Source organism: Ascaphus truei, chromosome 17, assembly GCF_040206685.1.
Source record: "Ascaphus truei isolate aAscTru1 chromosome 17, aAscTru1.hap1, whole genome shotgun sequence".
Classification (NCBI taxonomy): Eukaryota; Metazoa; Chordata; class Amphibia; order Anura; family Ascaphidae; genus Ascaphus; species Ascaphus truei.
The window spans coordinates 37422324-37438588 of record NC_134499.1 but is presented as its reverse complement, the minus strand read 5'-3'; positions in this window follow the sequence as shown (position 1 = coordinate 37438588).

Sequence of the window (16265 nt, the reverse complement as noted above, 5' to 3'; positions counted from 1 at the left end):
CACACCTTTATAGATGTAAAAATTAAATTATATTAATTCCAATAATATCTTGAAAAGATCCAATGATATTTCATCAGCCCAAAATAAGAAGACCAGACGAATCACCACAGATTCACCATATCAGACAGTAATACAAAAAATGCTGATGGACAGCCCTTTTCCTAAGGACACTCATTTTCTGATTTATCCGTATTCTCAAAGGAAATTTTTGAAATACACAGGAAAGAAAAACATGGGAGTAAAAATATATTCAATTTCTGGACTCAAAATAATTCTGTAAATCATGATACTGAATTCATAACACATTATAATAACATCCAGTCCCTGCTCCATATTTTAGAGGTGTGAGCATTACATATTGACACATCTTACCACTTCTGCTATTGTCCTTCCTCTGAATCCTAGTATACTAAGCAACTGCTCGTTTTTATGATGATCCTCTCTAAACTCCACTTGAAGATTTCCTACAGAGATTATCACTACCCCATCTCATTAATTTTTAGTATATGTTTCCTTCTTGGTACACTCGAAGAAGAAACCTGTGAGGTCTCTCAGTGTTCCGCTGTTGGGACACATTACCGCAGGGCAAATCGCCGCGAATACAGTGCGCCCGACCGACAAGCTGGGTCTAATAAGTGCATGTTTAAATGTCCTGCGCTGGACAGCTACACTGTCTAGACCGGCTGCTCCGACGCACCCTCTTTAAATATCCTGCGGGACATTTAAACATACACTTATCAGACATGACAGGTCAGACGCATGTGCGCAGCGAAATGTCCCAGCGGTGGAACACAAGCGGCATTTTGGTCATAGCCAAATGTCTTGGGCTCCAGCCATAGTAGTGGCGAAAACAAAATGCATAAATTCAATGTGCACGGCCATAGTCCGCACGTGAGAGACAGCGCTGCAGAAACTTCACAAGACAAATACATTTGTTTTTACAGCGCTACAGTGCGGTTCAGCCAATGAGGGCGAACCGCTCACGTGATGTTAAGGGCACGCCCCCCCATTGCAAAAAAACTGCAGGCCACAAATCGCTTCAAGTACAGGTGCGCGTGACCTCACACGTTCGGTCGCGAGCGCCTACTATGGACCTGAACTTAGACAGTCTCAAGCGCCGTCCACTTTACATCTATCTACAAATAACTTATGTTTTTCTGCTAAAAGGTATCACACCCTACAACAAATCTGCATTAGCTAGCAAAGAAATTATTAATTAAACTCAGAGAAGATGTTGCAGTTCGGAATGCTTTGAATTTATTGCAACCCTTATTTATTTTTTGGATTTGAATAGGATATTTAACGTCTATAATGGTAGTTTTAATTTTGATGAAACATTCAATATTTATCCCATTAAAGCATGGATGGGATTTAGGTGGACCTGTACACGTGTATTGATAATTTTGAGCCATCAGTTTTGAGACTTGAAGGCATTTTCCCAACTATACCAAATATATGATTATTATTTCACTTTTTGTAAAAGTGTTCCTCTACTTAGAGAGAGAATGCAGAACCGAAACATTACACCAAAACTTTTTTTTATTGAATACGTTATTTCCTGCATTTAAATGTTGTACAACAGCAATGCCTGTGATCTTTAAGAAATTAATGACAATGCATTTCTGCCTTCCATGTCAATTGGAAACTTGCATTAAGGAAGTAGCTTTTTGTACCTCTTACCAATGTACACCATTTTACATCTTGCTCCTTATTGCAAAATTCTAGGCCATGTGAACTTAAGCATTATGGTATTGTTTTTTTTCAATTCTCTTGTGAATAATGTTTCACTCTTTACATAGAATGCAATACATCTTAAATAACACAACATTGTTTTTGTTCTTAAATATAACATTGGACTCACATGTAGAGAGCTTTTGTTATGCTTAGCAGTTGCAGTTTCCTGGAAATGCCTCTCTTCCTTTCCACACAACAACAAGCTGCCACTACATAGGAAACTCAAAACAGCCACTGCAATTACTCCATAATAAATACAAGTTCTTCATAGCTTTCAAATGGCATTGCGTCTCCAGAGTTAAAGGCAATGAACTGAAAACCACGTGTCTGCCTAATATATAAACAAACACGGGTAAAGAACAGTAGAAGTATTGGAATCCTTTTTTTGTGGCACAATGCTCTCAGTGCTATATGTCGGGGTCCAATGTAAAAATGATGTGGTAATTTAAGTCTATACACCTCATGTGTACCACATTTAAAACATGGTACTGTAGGTTTTCTCTGTGTTCTTTCTGGACTGCTAAATGGGTAGGGATGGGTAATAGTAACCATGTTTTCCTTAGATACATTTGTGTATGTTTCGCCCATGGAATAATTAATGGACACAGGTTGACATAGTAATGATTTATTGATGGAAATATTAGCTGTTATGGGTCCCTAACAGTTGGCAGGCCTGCACGCGGGCCCACTTAAATGACTGAGAGTTAAGAAAAAAGAGGAGGGTGTGGCATTACTAACTAACTACAGATAAGGGTGAAGGAAACTGTAATTATTCGTAGGATGGTGAGATGAGACTGCAGATACCTCTACAATCCCTATGGCCCTATTAGTGTTGATATATTGCTCTACTTGCCAAGCTCACAGTGATGCAAGATGTAATTCATTTGACATCATCTTTTGTAAGGCATTGACTTGAATGGGAGTATTTGTGCGGTAGAGGTGAATCGGCACTATGGCATCCTGTTTTATAATGTAAATTAATGGGGCTTATTCCATAGACTTGCAACATGTATGGCTTTTTCAGTTTAAAATCTCCATTGAAGGATTTTTTGCTTTGGACAATATAGATTTACCCCCTTAAGTGTTGGTTAACAGATCTAAGCATCTACACTCAACGGTTTGGTATAATAGAATAATTATGAATTGCATTTAAAGCTGCAGACCAAGCAATATCCTTCATGGTTTTTTTTTGTTTTTTTTTAAATAAATCAGTTCTAAATGAGAAAATACTTGTAGCAATTAAAAAAAAAAAAAAAAAAAAGTCTGACATTTTTTATGTACTGTATTATAATATAAAAAGCATTATTTGTTTCTATAGCAACCATTTACAAAGTCGCATCCCCTTCCTCTTCCAAAACAGGCTCTCGCACAACCCTTTTTGTACCCTGCCCTCTCTCTAGCAGTGCGCCAAATGTATCTTGTGATTTCCTGGTCACATGATCTTCCCCACAGAACTTTGCATCTTTGGTCCTCTTCTGCTGCACTGACATTGCAGCCATTTAGTGGACCCGTGAGCCGAATCTTCACTGATCAGGAGAACAGATCGATCGGCAATTTAGCTAATTACTTATCATTGTGTGTGGATTGTATTGATGCACATATTAAAGGGGGGAGGAAACGGCAGCTTGGACTCCTGCTTTAAGTAAAATAATGTATTAATTTTGCAACAAACAGTACTAAATTTACTGTCATCATCATAAAACTGCTACAGTATATGAAGGCGCTAGCAAAAAAATTCACACATTCTTGTAATTCTAGGATACAAAATAGTCAGTCCTTGAAAGCACCAAAATGTAATTTAGATATTGATTAACTCTGATTGTGCCCATACTATTTTTATATTTAATTGTTTATGTATAGTTTTGTGTGTATAATGTGTTTTCTTTCTTTCAGTCTTGAGACATTACATTTGCTAGTATTAAGCGGCACTGAAGGGATTGTGTGCCCTCTTTAGCATCCAAAGACTGGAGATGGGTGAAATTTTGGGGGCGGATTCCTTTGTTGGATTCATTGGTCCGTGGATTAATCTGAAAAAGGGCGATTTTGCGTTTTGCGGATTTTTTTAGAATTATTAATATTCCCTATACATTCTGCAGATTCCGTAACCCATGGATGGATTTGTAGAATCCAATCCGCGGATTCAGCAATCTGCCAACGGAATCCGCGTAGTGTATTGAGAATAATAATCATTTTAAAATCCGTACGCGGATTTTGCACTGCGAAACTGATTGGGGGATGGGGGGGACGAAGCGCCCATCTCTACCAAAGACCATACTGTCCCAGGAGATAAGGTAGGCCACTTGCATGAGAATCAAACAGCAGAAGGGAAGTATCTCTACTGTATTCAGATAAGTGGTTTTGCCATTAGGGAATATGGTTAAAGCCTGGTAAATTGTACCTAAATACTATGTCTAACCAATTCACCGAATAATATATAAAAGGAATTGACATAAAAGGCAGGCTACACCGTAGCAACCGTATTTACTCTTCTTCTTATGAAACTTTGTCTCCACATTTTACTATTTAAAAAAAGAATGGCCTTAACATACCTTCCCACTATCAATAAATCACAGGAATATTTAATGAAACAAAATTTTCTAGCAGCATTAAAGTCCCGTTTCATATGTAAGAGACATTACAAATAAATATGTTCCAATTATATGTTTAACATTTATTATGAATAAGTATTTTAAAATGTATTTTTTTTTACTCAATGGTTTTATATTGTCTTTAGTGTTTTTGATAGCTCCTATTGAACGGATGCTTTTATAATATATTCTTAATCTTTTGTTATTGCCCGACTCTAAGGCCTCGGGCATGGTCAGCGCTTAGTTGCTGAGGCGCGCTGCTGCTCGGCACTGAGCCACTGCAGCCGCAATGAGAGCAGCTTTAGCAGGGGCTCGCGCACGCTTCCGCACGCCTGCGGAAGCGTGTGTCTTAAGAAATCTTTAGTTTCTTCACTTGCCGGAGCGCAGGGCCGGTCACGTGAGCGGTTCGCCCAATGAGGGCGAATCAGCTCTGTGACGTCACTGGCCCGCCCCCAGACACGCCCACGGACGGCGCGCACTCTAAGGCCAGGGAAAGCACCGCTTTCCCTCAGCCTCAGCGCGCCTCCGCACGGCTTCAGTCTCTATGGACTAAGCCTAATGCTGCATATGTTATAGAAGTTAAAATAATAATAAAAAATGCAATCATTATGTAAGATAGATGGAATGTGGCTCCTAACATGGATGTTAGCAGAACCAGGCATAAAGAGTATTTCTGATACTTCCAGTATTGCTAAAGGATATTGCTTAGAATATTTTGTGTGTGATTGAAAGAAGTTGAGTCTCACAGAGACGTTTCTCAAAGTAGATTTAGTTTTATTGTAGCCTCATCACGTAATTAGGATAAATAGCACAGCTCGGTCCTCCTGTGATGGAGACCAGGACTATGGTTCTAGAACAAAGGAATCTTGTTCAGTGCTTAATATTTATACCTCTCTAGAAGCTATCACACTACATCATTCTTATGTGCTAATATTGTCTGCAAATGCTCCCTGTCTTCTCTCCTATAACTTTCCTGTAACTGTCTCTTCTTTGTTCTCATTTTCCTGGGCCTGCTTGTGTGGGATGAGTTGTTAGGAGTCTTTGGCAAGGCCGTTAGTACAGATAATGTGTACTGCTGTGATTTCTCTTTCACCCTGCCCCCTATCCTTGAAACATTAACCCATCCATTGCTGGTTCACACTGGCCAAGTATTCAAACAAAACAATATATATATATATATATTTTATACTTTCCTATATATATATATATATATATATATATATATATATATATATATATATATATATATATATATATATATATATATATATAGGAAAGTATAAAAGTAAAGGATAATTCTAAAATTATTAAATATATATATAAAAAATAAGAGCTAAATATATATATTTAATAATTTTAGAATTATCCTTTACTTTTAAACTTTCCTTTTAGAACTTATTTTTTCTTAGTAATTCTGAGGTAACATGTTCTTTTCTGACTTAATTGCTATTTCCTTTCACTCCAAATGTAATAGATTGTTTTACACCATTTGAATTTCAAAGTAAACTTTTATTTATATTTTGTATTTCTTTATAACATTAATCATACACTTACTAAATTAAAAGTCCATATGGATCTTTATTATACCTAAATGTATTATTGTTCTTTCACAATTTTAAATGCTTGAATTCTGTAATTAATTACATAATCTCCTGTCTTTCGTTACCTAAAAACATGCAACATAGGAAGCACACAACACACTTAAATTGTTTTATGCAGCAAAGATTTCCTTTGGTAGTAACTTCTTTAAGGATGTTAAATATTCATCAGCAAGGAAGTTTAACTTTGAAGGTTAAATCTTAAACCAAACTAGGCATTTTCCCGTAAGCTGAAAATAAAAATTAAAAATGTCTCTTCATAGAGCATCCATTTATGCATGTCAAAACATAATTAGACTCGAGAAAGAAACCTAGAATTTAATCAAATTTCATCCGATGACGGGGAACATTCATTGAAAGGGAACCGAATTAACGTCAAACAAAGAAAATAAACATTAAAACGTTAGTCACAAAACCAACAACATGTTTGTACACATTATTATTACCATAAAATATAAATGCAAGTGTTTTAAATTGTTTGCAAACAATGTATTGTGTTAATTAACTCATGACCAAACACCACATGGTTTTCTATTAATTGTTCATCAGTGTAAGATGCCCAAGATCCGTATTTAAATCATAACCCAACTTAGATCAATCATACCTTTTTACTCCTTATTTAGTATTAAATGGCAGAGCATAAAAAATTTTCCCCTCCCCCTCAAAATTATTCTGTTAACATAACATTCATGAAATAGAGACAACAATGTAAACATTTGACAAATTATAATTATTGCTTTGCCAATCAATTGATCTTTATTTGCAGCAAATTGTAATATCTCTTGACTGTGACCATCAGAACAAATTGTCTGGCATGTGCCTGAGAGCTTAAATGAAACTCCCAGTTCCCACTGCAGCATATAAGGAATGTGGAGGGGGAGGGGGAAGAGAGCTTAACTTCACTTAACGTTTCATTCAGTCTGATAATTACACAACACTGACATTCACATTCTTCAGAAATTAAACAGAATGGCAAGTTTACAAATAAAACCAATGGTACAAAACAAAGTACAACGTTTTGACACTTATATACATATATATTTTGTGGGGGCACAGGGGTTCCCCAAAACAGCTTGCTTGGGTTCTGTGTGTTTGTACAAAACAAAGTATCCTGTATACAATCCCTAAAACCAACCAAGTCGAAAGACTGACCATTAGGCTTTAGCAACTTATCCGACTCCCTCAGGAGGTGTGCTTTATATGTATTTATGAAAAGTTTTACCAGGAAGTAATACATTGTGAATTGCTTCTCGTTTTCAAGTATGGATTCCCCTTTTTGGTTAGGTTTCTTGTCATCATGTCTGTCCTGTCTCTGTCTGCTTTGCCAATCCCTTTTTATTCTAGTCTCTTGTCTCATCTTGCCTTGGTAGTTTACGGTAGCGTTTAAAATGATCCATCTTCCCACAATTGTAACACTTTTACACTATTCCTATTTACACATCCGCCTTCATTATGCGCCACAGCTGAGAACTTTTTAGATTTGCCAGGTAGAGGGTCTAGTTCAGGATAATGCAGCCAGTCCTGTTGGACTGTAAGAAATTGTTCATATACGGGACTAGATTTTAGAATGCCACGTATGTCCAAGAATAGCACCTGGGTAACAGCTGAGGAGAGAAAGCTAGGGCCACTCATACTAAGACTGACCTGGCTGTTAAAAACCAGACCGTACATATAATATCCGATCATAAATTCTGCGGGAGAGTCTGTTATATTAATTTTCATATTCTCTAGGAAAGTTATACCAACTCTCCTTCCTCCTCCCAGGATACATTTTTTTGCAGTCTTTTACATTTGCTGCCCCAACCTGATTTTTATTTGAGCGCCCTGCTGAAGGCCAACCCATTGGATTTCCCAATGGGGAGGATAGATTAGGTGGGAGCCAGGCTTTTAGCCGTTTACAGGCATCCCTATCACCCAGATCAACAATGCATTCAATACTGCATGATCTGTAAAACTGGCAAGGCAAAATAACCGCTGCAGCTGTGTGATGTCTCTAACTGACAAATATGTATATTTCACTTTTCTGTGACTGATATTTGGTTGATCAGTTGTTGCTGTCAGAACCGACTCCCCTCACTGTCCCAACTGTCTCGATGTCCAGTCATGTCTAATGTTTGTAACAAAGGTGTACATGTCCCTTTAATGTGTGAGTCCTTGGGTGTTGAAAGCTGCATAGAGGCACAGGGTAAAAGGAGGAGCAGTGGGTGTAGGAGGGTGAGGGGCAGCAAGTATGAAAGAGGTCTCGGTGTCTGATCCTAACCTGTCTCTCTCTCTCTGTCTTTTCGGTAAACTGCGGGTTTAAGGTGGAAACTATTCACTCCCTTATATCAGACTTGGCTTGGCAAACATCCAAAGCTTCCTGCAGCTCCTGTATGTCCTCATACAATTTCACACTCCATCTTTTCACATTTAGAATTCTGTGTTTATTCAACATGATTGCGTTCATTCTCTATAAAGACTTTTACTTTTAATTGTTCTTCAGCAAGCTCCTTTTGGAGTGCTAGCTCTTTAGCGAATTTTAACATTCCTCTTCCACTATGCATTTACTTTCTGCGAGCACCTTTTTAATTCTGATCTTTCTTTCTCAAGTTCTTTTTGGAGGGATAGTTCAGGGACGGTGTGATAGCGGTGCAGTGAGCCCCGCGGTTACAAAGGCCCCGCGCTCTCCGCCCTGTGGTATTGCGGCATCACATTGCCATGACAACATGACGCCTCATGGCACCGTGATGTCCAGTTGTCATGGCAACATGGTGGGACCATGCAGGAGTAGATGACGAGATGTCGCCAGAGTGCTGCTGGAGCAGGTAAGATCCGAGCCCCGCAAACATCCCAGCTGGCTTTGGGATAGTTGCTGTTCAGCCCTCTTCAGCTATGGAACGCATCATAGAAAACATTGACAGAATGTTTCCTAATTTCACCTCATCATCCTTTTTATTTTTATTACACTCTTTACATTGCTCTTGCAAGAATAAAAACTGATCAACCACAGTCGATACAGAATCCACAGTGAATTGACAGGCACTACTTTTGAACATACTTCTCAAAAACTTCCATGTTGTATTTTCTTTATGGGAGTGATCAATTCCCTTGAATACAAATACCCCGTGGGACTTATCAGACTTAGATCCCATGTCCCTATTAATCTATTGCTGCTCAGAGCGCACAACTCTTGTAACGTATACTCACTGGGGGTGTCAGGCTTCCGCGGGCTATCGCTGACGTCTAGCTCCGTCAGCTATGAAACACTCAACTCCATCTCCTATCCCAGTCCCTCAATTTAGGGTTCCAGCCTCTCCCCAAATCTTTCTGTTCCTCACATCTCCGGTCACTCAGATGTTCCTGGAATCTGCCTTCTTTTCAAGCCTTAACACAGCCTGCAGTTCAGCGCCTTTAAGCCACACAGTCCAGAGAAAAGGAGGCTGTTTCATTCCCTACAGGCTGGTTGATTTTGATCCTTGACGTCTCATTGACAGAGGTAAGGTCAAAGGTCCTAATAATTTCTGTGTGGAGGGGTCTGTGTGGTTATAAAGTGGGGGCGATGTGGGAATAGAGGGGGGAAGAGGATAGTGCCTTTTTACCTTGTAGACGTACCCCAGGGGTCTACCCTGGGACCTCTTTTCTTTTCACTCTCTAGGTGACCTTATCCCATCTCTTGGGTTCAGATATCCGATTTATGCTGGTGACACAAATTTCCTATTCAGCCTCAGATCTTATTTATTTTTAACAACATTTATATAGCACCTTTATCCACTTTCAACTACAGTCTTCAAAAGTTCTTCATAATCGTTCGCTAAAAAATAAATAAGGAATATTTGTACTTGTTATGTATATAAATATGTATTTTGTGCGTGGTAAACATATTCCACCAGGTGGCAGCAAAACACCAGCAATTTGTTCTGGTCGTTTCCTTCTATATGGAAGGAACTTCATAAACATACATATTTTTTATGTTGTGCTGTGGTCCTTGATGACAGAGTTGGAATACCTATGTTTAATATCTGTTAATTACATTGTCTTGAGTGGCTATCATTTTAAGAAAAATAGTCATCTCTTTCAGACCAACATTATATACATTTTCTTTTCATGGCAATCAAGAGGTAATGAACGAAGAGCCCAACATGTGGAGACATAAGCAGCAATGTAGGCCAATTTAAAAGAAATTCTCATTAGTCCTTGGGGAAAAAAAAGCTGTTTTATGTACTTCCTTTACTTGTAGGGTCTGCTAAAAATGGCCACCGCTGGTGCAGAATACCTTCCTCAGGTCTGCGTGATCTGCAAATATGTATGCTATGTTTTGTATATGCTGTTATATTTGTTGTTGGAATTTTGACAGTTTAGTCTAAAAATAAAGTTTTTTAATGATGTTTAATGGCTGAGTGCTTTCACATTATTACCACTTTTGTATATGTTGCTAATTGGGGTCACACATATCAGTTGGGTTTGAATGATGTTATAGTGACTTTTTGCTGTACATACGTTTGAAAATTAGCTGCCCCTTTAAATTCCTTGTTTAACCATTTGGTGCATGGATGGCCCCATTGGCAAATCACGATCACGTGATCGCGACGTCACTTAACCCGGAAATCGAAGAGGAGTCCTCTTCCATTTTCCTGCGTTTCTGATCAGGTTCCGCAAAAAGCGATCTCCCCTGGGAAACGGGCACTCAAAGGTCATGACGTAGCCACTAAATCGTGTGGCCCCTGGAGTGCCAGACCCCATGACCCCAGGGCAGTGCTGGCCAACTCCAGTCCTCAAAGGCCACCAACAGCCCAGGATTTAAGGATATCCCTGCTTCAGCACACATGGCTCAATCAGTGGCTCAGTCAAAGACAACCAAGTGACACCAATATGCCAGGTATTAGAGATATCCCTGCTTCAGCATAGGTGGCTCAATCAAAGACTGACTGAGCCACTGATTGAGCCACCTGTGCTGAAGCAGGGATATCCTTAAAATCTGAACTGTTGGTGGCCCATGAGAACTGGAGTTGGCCACTCTTGTGCTAGTGCATGAAATTTCCATAAAGCATAATACGTATGTATTGTACTGCTGGTAAGCAGGATATAATCAGCATTGTGCCCATATCAGCATGGATGTGTACATACTATGTGTATTTGATCTGCATGAGATGTGCCGTTGGATATTGATATTAATATATATCTATGCGTGTTTCTGTATGTACCCAGTAGCAGACCCCTCTCCTTCTCCTTTTTGTAATGATATTCTTGTATTCGGTATCGCTATTACTTCATTGACATAATGACCACATAAAGTAATAATGTTATTAGTAGTAAGCACCAGATACCTCTAACAGGTCTCCGGAGAATTGCCGTAAAGAAGGGTTTTCTTTCAATAAGCTTTGTTAATGTCTGAACATTTTACATTTTAATAAATTGCTTAGAACATGTTCTTAAGCTCAAAACAATCTTACCTTTCCTATCTTTGTTTATATGTTAATGCTAATACTTGGAACCACCCTTCCTTCTCTTGCCTTTGCTTATCTTTTAGAATATTTTTTTGAATTATGAACTCGGTTGCTTGAACATGTAACCCCATCAGAGCTGGCGAAACCTTTTGGCCTCTTGTCCGAATAATGCCCGTACTAAGGAGATTCCAGCACTAAAGGAGTTAAATCTCACGAGTATTAATGCAGTGAAAGCAGAGGTCCCTTATTTTATGTCCTACCGCTTGTGTGCCATTACTATACTCATAGTCATGAAATCTATCCAGGTCAGTGTTTTTCAACCAGGGTTCCTAGGGGTATTCCTAAAGGGTTCCCTGCCATTTTCTGGTCATTTGAAAATTGTATCAAATATAGAAGAATTTACAATGCATCTGATCTCAGACACGTTATTAGAGAGGGCTGGGTTCCTTACAACGCATCTGATCTCAGACACGCTATTAGAGAGGGTTGGGGTTCCTTACAATGCATATGATCCCAGACGTGCTATTAGAGAGGGTTGAGGTTCCTTACAATGCATATGATCCCAGACGTGCTATTAGAGAGGGTCGGGGTTCCTTACAATGCATCTGATCACAGACGCGCTATTAGAGAGGGTTGAGGTTCCTTACAATGCATCTGATCTCAGACGCGCTATTAGAGAGGGTTGGGGTTCCTTACAATGTATCAGATCACAGAGTTGCTATTAGAGAGAGTTGGTGATCCTTAACCAAATAAAGGTTGAAAACCACTGATCCAGGCACTAAACCAGGTGATAGAAGAGTTTGAAAAGAAGGGTTGTTAGGTAACCCAAAAACAGCAAAAAAAGGGACAAGAATTTTTTTTGATCATTCTTCCCAAAAACAGGGACTCAACTCTACAATCAAAGGAGTAAGGCCCAGACAAAAAAGGAAGTTCAAATCTATCTATAATAAATACAAGGCCAGTGAGCCAGGAATTCTGGGTAATGACATGCAAATAAGAAGGCAGTGTGTCACTTTTTGATTCTTGTCCTTTTCAGCATAGACCTTGTAAGCCTGTCGCATTACACAGCTTTCTCAGTACAGCCTGGGTTAAAGAAGTGCACAGCCAGTAACCTACTCACAGACAGCGCTACCAGTCGTGTGAGGTTGGTTATTGGACACAAAGTAAGTTATGGCATGTAAAAAAGTGACAAAAACCCTCCACTGTGCAGTGCACCGCAAATATCAGGTTAAACTGCATTCTGGTAGAAGAGTAGAGATCAGAAATGCTAGATTTTGTTTGAACCTTTAAATGCTTTTGTGGACGTTATCCTTGTATAAATGATGAATATGAGAGAGTTGGAATTGTACTTCATAGGGCAGCACATTCATTTTTTAGAAGGGGATGCCAAGCATGTGAGTATTTAAAGCAGCAGGCCATTATTGGAATTTACTGTAATCTATGGAACTATAAATATAGGAGACCTGACTAGACGGATGTTTATGAAACACTTTAAACAATTCTTATAAAACTCTTCTTGTGCAACAATGAAACATTCTTTAAGCGCTGGAACAGCTTGCAGGACATCGTGGGGCATATTTGCTAAGTGCTTCTATGCCTGCCATAAGATTCCTTCCAGAGTTGGAAGACACCTGAATGGGTCATAAGGTATCTTCCGATGTCAGAAGGTGTCTTATGCAATAGCACTGCTTGGTATATATGGGCCTATGTCACAAGAATCTTATTTCTTAAGGGTTAAATATAGATTTCCTTGGGAATATCCCAAAAATGTACTAGTGAGCCTTTAAAAAAATAAACAAAAAAAAAAAAACTGAGATGGTTCACATTGTAGAGACTGATGAGGATTTGTATTAGCATTATCCTCATAGTAAATTTCAGTTTGCACCTTCAGTTTCAATGTATAACGGAAGTTTGGGGACTGTATAGTTGCCATTATGGTAGGAGTTACAGGGGGAGTTATTAATATGGGTTACTTCCAGACGTGAATCAATGTTTTTATTTCTTTGTGTTGCATAGATCTGTCAGGTTTTGCCATGCTCTTGCATTTGACTGTGGCACCCACTGAAAGTACATTTGTCAAAATTCACATCAAGAAGAGCAAATCTCGGCAGCTTGACACGTACCAACCTAAATCCGTCAATGCTGAGAAGACTTGGTCAGATGAGACAGAAAGGGCTTTGTAAGAAGCTGTTGCAGCCTTGTGCCAAACTAAAATGTATTGCAAGGTAAACCAAAGTTGACATTTCACTTAAATCGAGGCACTTTGGAATCTTTCAACTCAAAGACCGGAGACTTGTACAAATAAAAATAAACAGGCACAGGATTACCCTCCTTATGTACTTAGTGCACAGTAAAGGTATACTGTACATCTTAATTTGAGCCAATGAGTCATTGCAATCAAGTAAACATTTTTCAAATATTATTCCATTCACTAGAGAGAGATTTCCAAGTGTGACACATTGCTCTTAGCATATTGACACATTGCTGATAGAATGACATTTTGATTAATTGTGTTTCATGTCAGCCTTTTTAGAATTAGCTCAAAATCAAATGCACAATTTCCAGGAAATGTGCCATGTATTTGAGATATGTTGGCATGTAGCTGTTTGCAAAGCGCATTCACTATTATAAACACATTCTTAGAACCACAAGTGAAAATGTTTTTCAAGTAATGGCCTAATTATCTTATTTCTATCACGTATATGACCCGTATAATTAATTATGCTAAAAAGAAGACCCATTGTTGTGCTGATGGAGGCAGCTACATGGTCTCTTCATTCTTCCCCGTTTGATTTTTTGGGATTGATTTATAAACGTATTATATGTATGACTACGTGAAAATTAATGGGCATAATTGGCTATCGTGCATGTTGCTCTTTCATGAATTCACTGCTTTGTCTGTTCATTTGCTCTATATAATTTTACATGTTTTAAAAGGAAATTAATGTCCTTTTAATTCCAACTAGTGTATTTGTTTGTAATATCAAAGGAAGTTGTTAAAAGTATACAGTTGAATAAACAGTGTGTAGCATATACTGTATAGGAGCAGAATCCATAGCACAGCGCACACAGGAAAGTCAAATGGTAACAATACGTGTCCCTGGGTCAATGCAGCTCACGGTGTCCGACACGCATTGTTACCGTTTGACTTCCCTGTATGTGCTGTGCTATGGATTCTGCTCCTTGTTTGTTTTCCATGGGAGCGCTAGTACCTACTTAAGAGCCTGGGCAGATATTTTGATTCTCTAGTAATCTAGATATGCATTTTATCTGAATACATGTTGGTTTCTCTTTACCAAGTGACATAATATTTAAGTGTGACGTGGTATATACACATTAGCATATAGGTCCGAGTGGATTGATTCATTGACTGATTCTATGGTACATGTATTATCTGACTGTACATACGTTGGGGTTGCATAGTAGATGAGGTTGAAAAAAGATGTACGTCCATCAAGTTCAACCTATGCTAAATTTAGACAACAGATACTTTATCCTATATCTATACTTATTGATCCAGAGGATGGCAAACAAAAAAACCCCAGAGTCATATCATCCAATGATATCTCATAAGGGGAAAAATAAATTCCTTCCTGGCTCCAAGAATTGGCAATCGGATTACTCCCTGGATCAACATCCTTCCCATGCTTACTTATTTGGTATATCCCTGTATACCTTTCCTTTCTAAAAAGATGTCCAACTTTTTTTTGGAACAAATCTATTGTATGTGCAACCAGTCTCCATGGGTAATGAATTCCACATTTTAACTGCCCTTACTGTAAAGAACCCTTTCATTTGTTGCTGCTGAAATCTCCTTTCCTCCAACTTTAAGGGATGGCCCGGAGTCCTTTGTACTGCCCGTGGGATGAATAGTTCTTTTGAAAGCTCCTTGCATTGTCCCTGAATATATTTGTATATAGTTATCATATCCCCTCTTAGACACCTCTTTTGTGTTATATTTTATTCCATTTGAGGGAGGTTTGGTTGTTGGGTTTGTGGGGAAGTACCACAGGCCTATTGGGTCTGTGGGAATGGACTTGAAGGAGCCCTCTGCCCCGAAACATTGCCCCCCTCATCTTGCCACATATTTCCTTCCCTTTGTGGTTTCTGCCTCTCCCTACCAGGTCTGTGACATTCCCCTCCCTTCTCCCACCCCCTCAGGCTTTATCCTCCAGCTCAGGGATGCGCAATCGTTCCCCGCGGTGCTCCCTTGCTTGCTTCCCTCCCTTACCTCGTCTCCGTTGTTAAATGACTTTGCAGGGTTACGTGATGCCCCGTTGCCATGGCAACGTGACATAACTTGACGCCGCGTTTGCCGAAGACAAGGTAAGGATAGTTGCAGAGGCCTGACGTGATCCCCCAGTCTTTAATTAAAAAGCCTTAGGGAAGAGTGTGGGACCTCTGCAACCGACGCGCCCCCCTGAAAAATCTTGCACCCCCAGTTTGCGCACACTTGCTCTAGCCTGTACATATGCATTGTATCTCTTCGACTTTACCACAGAGTTGCTTGTAGCACATGTCTATGTTCACAATACAATTGTTTTCTTTTGGCATACACCCAGTGCCTAGTCATTTTGAGTTTCTGGAACCCCCGTGTTCTTTTGATCGATAATGTATTACTTGCAAAGTTTCCTACAGTTTCATATGAATTCTCAGATCTAAACCGTGTTAAAAGCTACGGTGTTACTATGTATATGTATGTAGGCCCTGCGATTGGCCAGGGTTGCTACCCCATAGCAGTGGATATACAGCTGTAGCCCATGTTCTTGCATCCTCAGGTGCGTTCTTGCGGGAAATAGCGCAGTTGTCCCGCCCCCTTCTCTCGCACGCCCGCTTCTCCTGCTGCGTTGTGTATGCCCCACTGCCGGCGCCACTGGTTGCAATAATGTTGGCTACATCTGAATAATGCACAAGGAATCATT